Genomic DNA, 9,832 nt, shown 5'->3' with positions numbered 1-9,832 from the left:
CCTCGGCTTCAACCAAGATTCAAGCAAAATCATGACGAACTAAACCCCAATAATTTAGTACTGTTACGCGTAGGCACGTAACAAACCCGAGAAACGCAAATACCCTTCTACGATTGGCTGACCAGTGGTAAGGGGGCGTGGCAAACCGAAACTAAAGACTTTACTTTTCGCCCAACAACATGGCCCGAGTACAGCCAATAGCAGCGCAGTCCTGCGTTGTAGGCCAATAGGCGCTACAGGTGCACCCAGTTTTCGTCGAAAATCTGGGTGTTCAAAGGATTGGTGGACTCAGTATAGGGTGGTACCAGGCTATAAAGGGAACCGGCGAAGCTTGACCTAAAGTCACGTGTCTGTGCGCGCAGCGATCGAACGCTGTCACTGGCTAATGGTGTGCGCGTGCTGACGGCATCCTCTGCTCAGGTGAAGGAACTTTGCGCGAACTCGCGCACATCCGGCCCCAGAGCGCGGGAAAGGGGGGAAGAGGGCGGGAGCGCGCGTTGGATGGGAGGAATGTAGGGAAGAGGGGGTGCACGTGCCCCACGGGAGGGGCGAAGTGGAGAGGTAGGAGGATGAGGTTTGAGGTTCACGGGGTATCGCGGAGGATTTAGTATGGGACACGAGCTCTCCGTGTTCGTGGGTTGGAAGCAGGAGGTCCTGGACTTCTCTTAATGACATAGTGTTCTTGGAGGTAGGGAGTGAAACCCACGGAGGACAGGGCCATGTTGGAGTGATGTAGAGATCGTTTATGGGGACTCGTATAAGAGTCAGCGAATTGGTCCTGTAAAGCTTATGATGGGGAGGTAGGAGTCGTTTTCGTAGATATGTAATTGGGTGCCCTGGAACTATATTTCAACATGGACGTCTGTTTCGAGCGAGGGGTTCATGTCTTGGGTCGTTGGGTTACAGGCGGGCCAAGGGCATGATCTGATGCGCGAGTGTTGTAGGTGTTTTGGGACGCGAAGGTTGTTAGATCACCAGTTTGTACTTGGATCGCGATCGTACACCAGTTTGTGAAGTCGAGGTGGATGTTTTTTTTTTTTTTTTTTTAAAGCGAAAAGGGTCTTGGTAAAATGCGGAAAAGTTTTAACTTCCGTTCCCCTTAATTTCCAATTAACGGATTTCTGATTTCGGGCCTTAGGATCACCTGAACGTAATTGATGTAAATCATCAAAGTGTGAATGGCACACTGTTAAATGCCTACGTGGTTTTGCAATCCCTTCAGGCCTTGGTGATGTCCCGAGGAACTGCATTATTCTCTTGCATCCTGCGGGGACCCAGTGGGGCTCCTGCACTCTTGAACACAGCACTCTGCTGGCTGAATCTTCAATTTTTCTGAACACAGCGTTCTAGTTTACGTTGTATTGCTTCTGTTCTTACTATTTTCTCCTCTTTTGACTAAATTATCTAGCATTTTTTATTTTGCATTCTTTTTCTGTTCCGTTTGTCTTTTTTCCGCCGTTTTGAGTTAATCAGTTATTTCTCTCCTTTAGTTAATTTTTCATCTGTTCAGTTTTTTTAAACATTTTAGTTCTTAACCCTCTCGTTTAACTACTTGTTCCTTTTAACTCGTACAACATTCCTGATTTCTTTTTTTTTATTTGTTTGCCTATCCTACACTTCTAATACTCTATCCCCTTTTCACGGTTTCCACTGTACCTCTTTAGCCTCCGTCCGCGTTAGATTGTAAATCAATTTCAGCCATTCCTCTCGAAGGTTCTTGCTCGCCATATTTTGCCTAGGTATGTTTTATTGCCGTTTTATTTTGTATCGCGACCCTTCTCGCTCACTGACAGTAATTTTGTCCCATTTTTGCCTATACCGCTTTTTTTTTCTTCACCCCTTGACTCCGAACTCTTCCCTTTCTGTAAGAAATGTTCTTTTTTTAACTTCCTATGCTGCTGCAGATAGAACTTTCAGAAGCAGCGAGTGGAATAAATACCACAAGGGATGATGTGCACGAGTCTCTATCAGCTGTCAATGGGAAACGAAAGCTCACCCCAGTCCTTGAGTTACTGGTGCTAAATGTCATACTCTGTACTCTGTACTGTGTATTGTTGAACGGCTTTATAAATGGACCTATAGTCTATCAACAAGGCTTATATTAGCTGCTGGCTAGCAACCCCGGTAAACGTTGTACCAATTGGTTAATCGATACTTGGCTGAATCACTTAGGTCATTCTGCAGAGTTAAATTTAAAACTGATTCAATCGTTCAAGGTGTTGTTTGATTTGTTGTAGTTCATAAGGGCTGCGTTCTTAACTGCACCATTACGAGGCCCGCATCGGTCTTGTTGGTTGGCTTGTAAGTTTTGCTGTACTGTTAGAAGTGCAACATTTGCGATAACTCATTCTTAAAGACAATTCAATTTGTGTCCAAGTGAACACAGTTGTGCTGAGGTCGCTTTCCCCTGATTGGTGCCCAGCAGTTAATTGGTTACTTGAGAATGCTAGGATGTACCGATATAGGCCCATATTTATACTTTTTGACGCAAATCTGCGCAAGCAAAGGTTTGCGTCAACATTTGATGCCAGCTACTGCCATTCCAACGAACCAGCTGGGCGGCATATTTAAGGAATGACGGTAGCCGGTGCTGCGGCCTGGTTAGCGTGAAAATAAATGACTAACCAGGCAGCGGAGGCGTAGAGAGGACTTGGGGTTGTGCGTCAAAGAATGGTGCAAGTCAGGTTAGAGTTAAAAAATAGAGTAACCTGAGTAGCGTAATTTTTTGACGCACAACCCCCTTGGAAATTACTCCTGTCTTAGCAAAGACAGGAGTCATGCCCCCTGCCCAATGGCCATGCCTGGGGGACTTCTGTCCCATGGGCATTGGGCACAGTGGCATGTAGGGGGGCCCAAGTTATGCCCCTAGATGCCACCTAAAAAAAAAATTACTTACTGTAGATGGTTCTCCCCCCCCCCCCCCAATCCATGGGTGTCCCTGGGGGCAGGGATGGGGACCTGTGGACTGCTTCAATGGTCAGAGGTCATGGAAATGAGCTCACCTGTCCCTTAACGCCTGCTCTGACCCAGGAGTTAAAAACGGCAGAAATCCGCCTGGGTGCCATTTTTTTTTTTTAAGGCTCACCTCCTGTGCGAAAAAATGACGCAGGATGAAAAATAAGGCGCTCATGCCTTAGTCATATTTTGCGCGGGAACACCTACCTTGTATGTCATTAGCGCAAGGTAGGTTTTCACATACAAAAAGTGACTCAAATTCCATAACTTTGGCACTGGACGGGTCTAGTGCCAAAGTGTAAATATGGAGTTAAGTTTGTTTATTTATTTTTTCCCTCCCTCAATTGTGTGCTTCTTAATTTTGCACCCAAGGATCCAGCCTGGCGTGTGCTTGGACAGACTAACTGCAGTCAAGGCATAAGACACAGGTTTTATGTGTTGGTGGGATTTTGTTTGCAGACCCTAAAGTTTCACTAATCTCTAAAAGGAACGTGATGAGCCCAGGGTAGTCTTATTAAAGTCTGCTGTTATGTGGCTAGCAAGACAATACATTCTGTATGGATATGAATAGTCTGTCAAAAGGGTTAAATAGGGGTGTTCACACCACTTACCTGTAATCGATTTAAGTGGTCCATATTTCTGTAGCTTTGGGTCTTCGAGGAGGAAGACCCATCTTCCGTGGAGAATAAGACATTCATTGTTCCCGTCGTGCTCTCCAATGACTGGATAGTGGAGGCTTCACCAGAAGTTTTGAGGTCCATACTTTGGAGTCCTAGGTAGCTCCTATAACCTATTAAACTGATTTCTCCTATTACTTGTGCAGAAAGGATTACATCTGTATGACCCTCCTGCAATTAAATCTAGGCACGTTGTGGTTGGCATATCTGTGCCATTGCAGCCTGGAACCTATCCAAGGCAAACATGCCTTTGCCCAGCTCGAAGAACTGTCAAGTTAGGTCTACTATACGAAGCACCCTGTTTTAAAGAAACCCATGGCACTTTAAGGCTTTATTGGGCCTTATTAGTGAGGTGCATGTTAAACAGGTTGTTTCATTGACTTATATCCAGGCATACCTAATCTACTTCAATGAGTTAATTAAGGGGCACAAAAGTGGACTGAGATAATTTGAAACAACTGAGGCCCTGGTAGTGGCTCTTGATGCACCTATTTTAAGGAGTACAGAGCAGCCCTTTATTTACTGATAATCCAGATCCACACCCACTGGGTCCCTCAAATCTTAAAAGTGGTGTGTGTGTGTGTAAGAAATTGAACTATTTGGGGTAGATTACTGCCCTCCTCAAAGAATAATCGTAACCCTTGTCAGGGGTAAACCTTCAGTCACTAAATTAACCTGCACTCTAACCCCTGTTAGCTGTGGCACAGGGCAAAAAGGCTTAATTTAGGGCAATGTTTAAAGTATTTATGCAGTACCAAGACATTAGTAGTCAAAAGGCATAACAATAAAAATCCCAAACTTAATTGGAGAAATACAGTAATTTTGATAAACCAAATAACACCAAAATGGCAAATGCAATATGTGGAACAGTAGACATCTATTTTTAATTTGATCATTTAAGTAGTGTATTAAGTAATTTTGTGTCCTCGCATCTACTACCAAAATCCAGTTTGGGACAGCTGCTGTACTCTCAAACCCAGGAGACAGAGGTCTGATAGAACAAAGCAGGGTTTTCCTGCAGCTGACTGGATACATTAATTTTGTCATCGGTTTTTCACAGTTCAGTGTTGTAAATAAAACACGGGGGCCAGCAGAATTTGACACTGCAGCAAGATTTGACACTAATGTTAAAAGGATGGTCAAACTTCTCACCCTGCATATTCTGTCAGGTTCAGAAGTGTACTCCGCCCATTTAAGTCACCCTGTTCGGTCTTGCAAAGCATTTCACACCTATATTTAAATGCCAATTGCTGACTGACAGAAGTGGGAGAGCAATTGGGCCTCCAGAGGATTTAGGCAGAGTAAAGGTAACTTCTTTTAAAGTGCCCTTTTCCTTTATCAAAAATCTGACTTTATTTTAATTTGGCTTTTGCATAACTATTTAGTTTACTTTTTCTAGATCCTTGCTAACCTATATTAACATTAAATGTAGTAATAACCCAGTTGTTTCCTGTGGCATAGCCAGCCCTGCCACAGTGAAAACCGCTTTTGGGGTTTTTCACTGTAATGACTTGTTTGACATTAAGGGCCATATGTACGAAAGCTTTTTCCCATAGACACAGAATGGGTAAAATCCTTTCGTACATCTGGCCCTAAATTCCTACAAGTCCTACTTTTACAATTCCACACACTTCGCCTTATGGTCAGAATGGTCTACATCAGGATGACTTGTGCATATTTAATAGGATGGTTTTGACCTGTCAAATTCAGGATTTAAAACCATTAGGAGCCAGGCTACATGTGGTAGGCATGCAGTCATGTTTGCACTGTCACTGTGGTGAATTGCGCTGTGTGCGCTGCAGTCAAGTAATGGCGTTTAACTTGCAGGCCCTGAGTGCGCTTAGTAAAACATACTAGGGACTGCTTGGTAAGTTAAATATGACATGTGTTGTGTGATGTTAGGTGATAGTGTCTGTGATGCACATTTCATCACAGGTTAACAGGTGTAAAGAGCAGTGCTCTACAGCCAGCAAATATAGAATCTAGGAATAAATATGGGGTGAACCTGCAAAAAGGGCAAACTTTTCATAGTATTATGTGAACCACAGCAGTAATGCGAAAGAGGGTATTGAATGTGGGCTTCAGAAAATCCTTATGACAATGTCTGACACACAGACCTCATGGAAATGGTTGATTGTCCCATTTCCTTTCATAACAATTCATTTTGTAGCCCACAGAACAAACTTGTACTCTAGTAGCTTCCCTAGCTATCTTTAAGATAATTTATTCAATATATATGTAACAAGTGGTCAGGGGGTACGTGCAAAAATGGCAGTATATAAATATTAAACTGATAAAGACACAGATTTCCAAGGTAACAGCTTTTCAATATTTGCAAACTCTGGTAAACAGATACACTTGTGTAGAAAAGAAAATAGTCAGTTTCACACTCTGTATACAAGATTTTGTACCCTTAAGTTACACAAGAGGTTAAATTCACTTGTTTAAGTAGTTGGTATAGAGCTTGAAATTAGCATTAACCCCCATAGCTCATAATTCTCTATTACACGTCACATGGCTTTAAATACTTAAGTGGCTTATGAAGTTGTTTTAATTGTACATTAATGTGTTCAGAACAACACCAATTCATGTCCTTTGTTCTTCCTTTCAAGAAGAATGAGATGCCATTCTTCATTAGTATACTACCATATTGTGAGTTGGCAGTGTACATTAGTATGAAAGGTAGCTTTAACATTTGACCTTATTTTGATAAGAAATTCTTAATTTCTGGTATATCAAAATCCTGTGACATGTTCTGTACTTTTACTTAAGGTTATGGAAACCTTCCCCCTGGCCATTGGCGATGGGTAAGGGAGGTGGGGATGTTGCAGGGGCAGTTTCACCTCTCCTGCCTCCCATAAAATCTGCAGTAATACTGGGGGTTACAGTGAGCTCTCATTCAGAATCGGGCGGTCAGTTTTTTTTTTTTAATTAGCCCAAAAATTGTCATATTGCTTTCCATGAATGGACCTTGGTTGCCTCCTGTTGGAACAGATAATCATATTTAAAGCATGTTATATCACCTTCAAGGCCCCTTTTGTCTTGGGCATTCAGTTACTTTGAACCAGAATTAAGAAACTTATTACTAGTCAGAGTATGCTCTGTCACCCAACATACTGACTGCATTTTCCAAGGAAAGGATGGTGGTCTGAGGGTTTCTGTACCTGCCCATATAATCTAGAGTTCTGTACCCTACACCTCATGAATGTCGTTGAGGTTAAGAAAATAACTCAACCTGGCTATTTAAGCAATCCTTCCTTCCACAGCAACATACACAGTAATGTTTAGCCTGGTTATATTTTTATTTATAGCTCTAAAACCTTAGAGTGAGAATGCATGTAATTATTAATATAACATCTAATATAAAAAAAACTTAGAATTAAGTTTAATATTTGTTAAAGAGAACAACGTTATGCTTGCAGCTCTGGAAGTATACTTGTCTTCAGAATGTTTTGTCCTATCTCATCTAGCCTTGTTGTTGGGATATTTTCCACAATCTAAATAAGGTTTAGATTATCTTCTTTTGTCACTCCGTAGTTGTGAGCAACGTTTGAGGCCATGGGTATAATCGCACCCCCCCCTTTCCCAGATATGCATAGTCTTGTAGGAATACAGGCACAACCAAAATGTAGAAAGGTCATCTAAATTATGAGTAGTCTTACTAGAAGTAGTAAAGTAATCTGGCATATTCCATTGATTTATAGAACCTGGACTAATTTTCATGTATTAGTTGATAAAACTATTTGATATATTTTCTCTTCCCATTTCCCCCACAAAATATCCCTATTCTAATGTATTAAGCCAAAGGGAGGATGAGCCTGCCTTCAGCAAATAAATTACTTGTGGTTATTGGATTCAAAATTCTAGAAGCATTTAAATGGGTACTTTTTTCTTTAAAACCTCATTCATTCTCTAGAAGATGGTGTTTAAAAGAAAGTCTTGCTTGTTGACTCCAATGGGGGTTTCCCATTAACATAATCTTGTAACTAATACCATGTTTCACATAAAGAAGAATTTAAATTATAAAATTGTCAAACTTGGACTCAACCTCTTAAGGACATTTTAATGGTGATTTTTGAAACCTTGGATAATGCTGAGAGCGTATCTAAAGACTTGGATATGTTTACCAGCATCTAATTATCACATGAAATATGGTGTATAGATAATTTTGAGCGTAAGTAACCTACCCAGGTAAAAATAAAGTGACCGCTCTTAAAGCTTGAATGTTTTACTCGTGGTAGAATCCATATTAAACTGGAGACTCTTTAACTTAAGCCACAAAACAAATATTTCATTTTTAGGACTGTTGCAAACTAATTTAACTACATAGGTTTATGGTGGAAATTTGCAATATTAATAAAAAAATGCTGACTAACAAGCTTCTGGATCGGAGACATGACTTAATCATCATTTACTGAATATTACTTTTTGAGTGATAAAGGTTAGGTCTGAAGCTTTGAAGATGGCAATAAGGAGAAAGGATGCACGTAGTGAAAACTAGCGTCAAGGCCACTATAATTTCCTAACCATTCACTGTGCTTGATGTTTGAAACTATCTTTAGAGGTCCTGCACAATTTGAGGTAATAATACAAGTTGTGGTCAAATGCAACATTGAAATGATTTTACAGTAGTTGTATAAAGAGAATGGGTCATAAAAATCCTTGTGTTAACTAATCGCGTGGAGCAGTTCAAGATTTCCGTCTCTGCCTTACGACAGGTTTGTGATAACCAGCTAAAAGTAACTTTCCTCCCCCCTTACCTAGCAGGCTTTTGGTGTGCCCTTAATTGTCCATTGTTACATTTCCTGTGATTCATTCACCTAGGGCCTGATGTGTGCATGCTGTGCTTGATGCTGGTACTTGGCCACATAGCCCTGTAGACTGAAGGCTGCTGTAAAAGCCCTTTGACAAATGACACAGCGTTGCATTCAGAAGACTACCGGTGTACTTTCAGGGCAGTTGGCAAGTATTCCAGATCAAAGGTACTGCAGTTAAGTTTTTCAGATTTTCAACATGTTTGGTTATATCTACTTGCTGACAACTTGTACAAAATCAATCTAGGGAAACTCCCAAAGACCAGTGATGAATTTGCGTAGTAGACCTTACCTGAATCCATGTTGGTGTATTTATAGCCATTCATGTTAGTCTGTTCCTTGTCCTCTGTTGATTATTCTCATTTGCCTGGAGAATGTTAGCTCTTTGGGTTCTTCTTTTAATGTTTCTGAAATTCCATTTTGGTAATAAAGGGAGTTGTATGACCATAATAACTTTGTTTTGCTTACTGAAGTACCAGTTGCAGACATAGCAGTTTGAGTTTTGACTTCATGCTGATTTTAAATAATTTGGTATTGGCCTTGAGTATCTAATTTGTGAAGGGTTACTTGGTGTGTGCCTAGAAGAAAACATGCCTAATACTTTGTACATGTATCACTGTTGCAACTAGAACCTTTGACATTTTCCGTTCAATAGGATTGATATTTGAATAGTTTGCATGCCTTCAGTGATTGGATATGAATCTAGATAGTATATCTGCTTAGGTTCTCAACGTTTGGCGTTTAATCACAATGTCTGGATTAATGTCTAGTGGTCAGATTTGTGACATCAGGTCAACAGTGACTGCCTCTCCAGGGTTGAATTGAGTGATGGCTATGCTTATGTAAAGATGGAGCTTTGTTGGGCGTTCATATTCATTCGTAATTCGCTTTAAACTTGTTCTTTGCCTTGTGGGTTCAACACTATTCTACTTGTAGGTATCCTTTTTTAGATTCTAGTAGTGAAGAATGTTTTTGTTACTAGAGGCCTAGCATCTCGTCTGATTTGCCTAATTTCCTCTGCATGCAGAGTAGATCATCTAGCCCACCAAGGCTCCTGGTTTTCTGTGAGTCTTTCTCAGCTGAGTTTTTTTTTTTTTTTTTTTTTTTTTTCCTATTGTGACTCCAAGCAGGTCATAAATGGCTTTGTTTACCTCATCCTGACATGCTTTGACAGCATAGCTTTAAAGGGGACAGTGCATTACACTAAAGCAGGGCTCTGCAAAGTCAGTCCTGGAGAGCTGGGTCCGTGCCAGGTTTTTAGCATAACCACATTTAGAAAAATGTAGATTTCTGATGCATCTTTTTCTAAATGCGGACATGCTAAAAACCTGGCATGGACCTGGCTCTCCAGGACTGACTTTGCAGAACCCTGCACTAAAGTATTGA

General features: G+C 41.0%; 1 protein-coding gene across 3 annotated transcripts in view; it reads left to right on the top strand.

Annotated features, from left to right (window-relative positions):
- The first annotated feature begins 275 nt into the window (after positions 1-275).
- The window catches only part of SPDYC (speedy/RINGO cell cycle regulator family member C), a 122,004-nt gene continuing 112,447 nt past the window's right edge, over positions 276-9,832 (top strand). The window contains exon 1 of one of the 3 annotated variants that reach the window (XM_069208075.1): positions 276-420. The gene's annotated coding sequence lies outside the window, so the exon portion shown is untranslated. Of the gene's footprint in view, positions 421-471; positions 689-9,832 lie in introns of those variants that run through there. The other 2 variants (XM_069208077.1, XM_069208076.1) reach the window with 2 other exon arrangements.

Source organism: Pleurodeles waltl, chromosome 9 (assembly GCF_031143425.1).
Source record: "Pleurodeles waltl isolate 20211129_DDA chromosome 9, aPleWal1.hap1.20221129, whole genome shotgun sequence".
NCBI lineage: Eukaryota > Metazoa > Chordata > Amphibia > Caudata > Salamandridae > Pleurodeles > Pleurodeles waltl.
The sequence above is the reverse complement of the archived record's forward strand: the minus strand, read 5'-3'. Positions and strand labels throughout refer to the sequence as shown.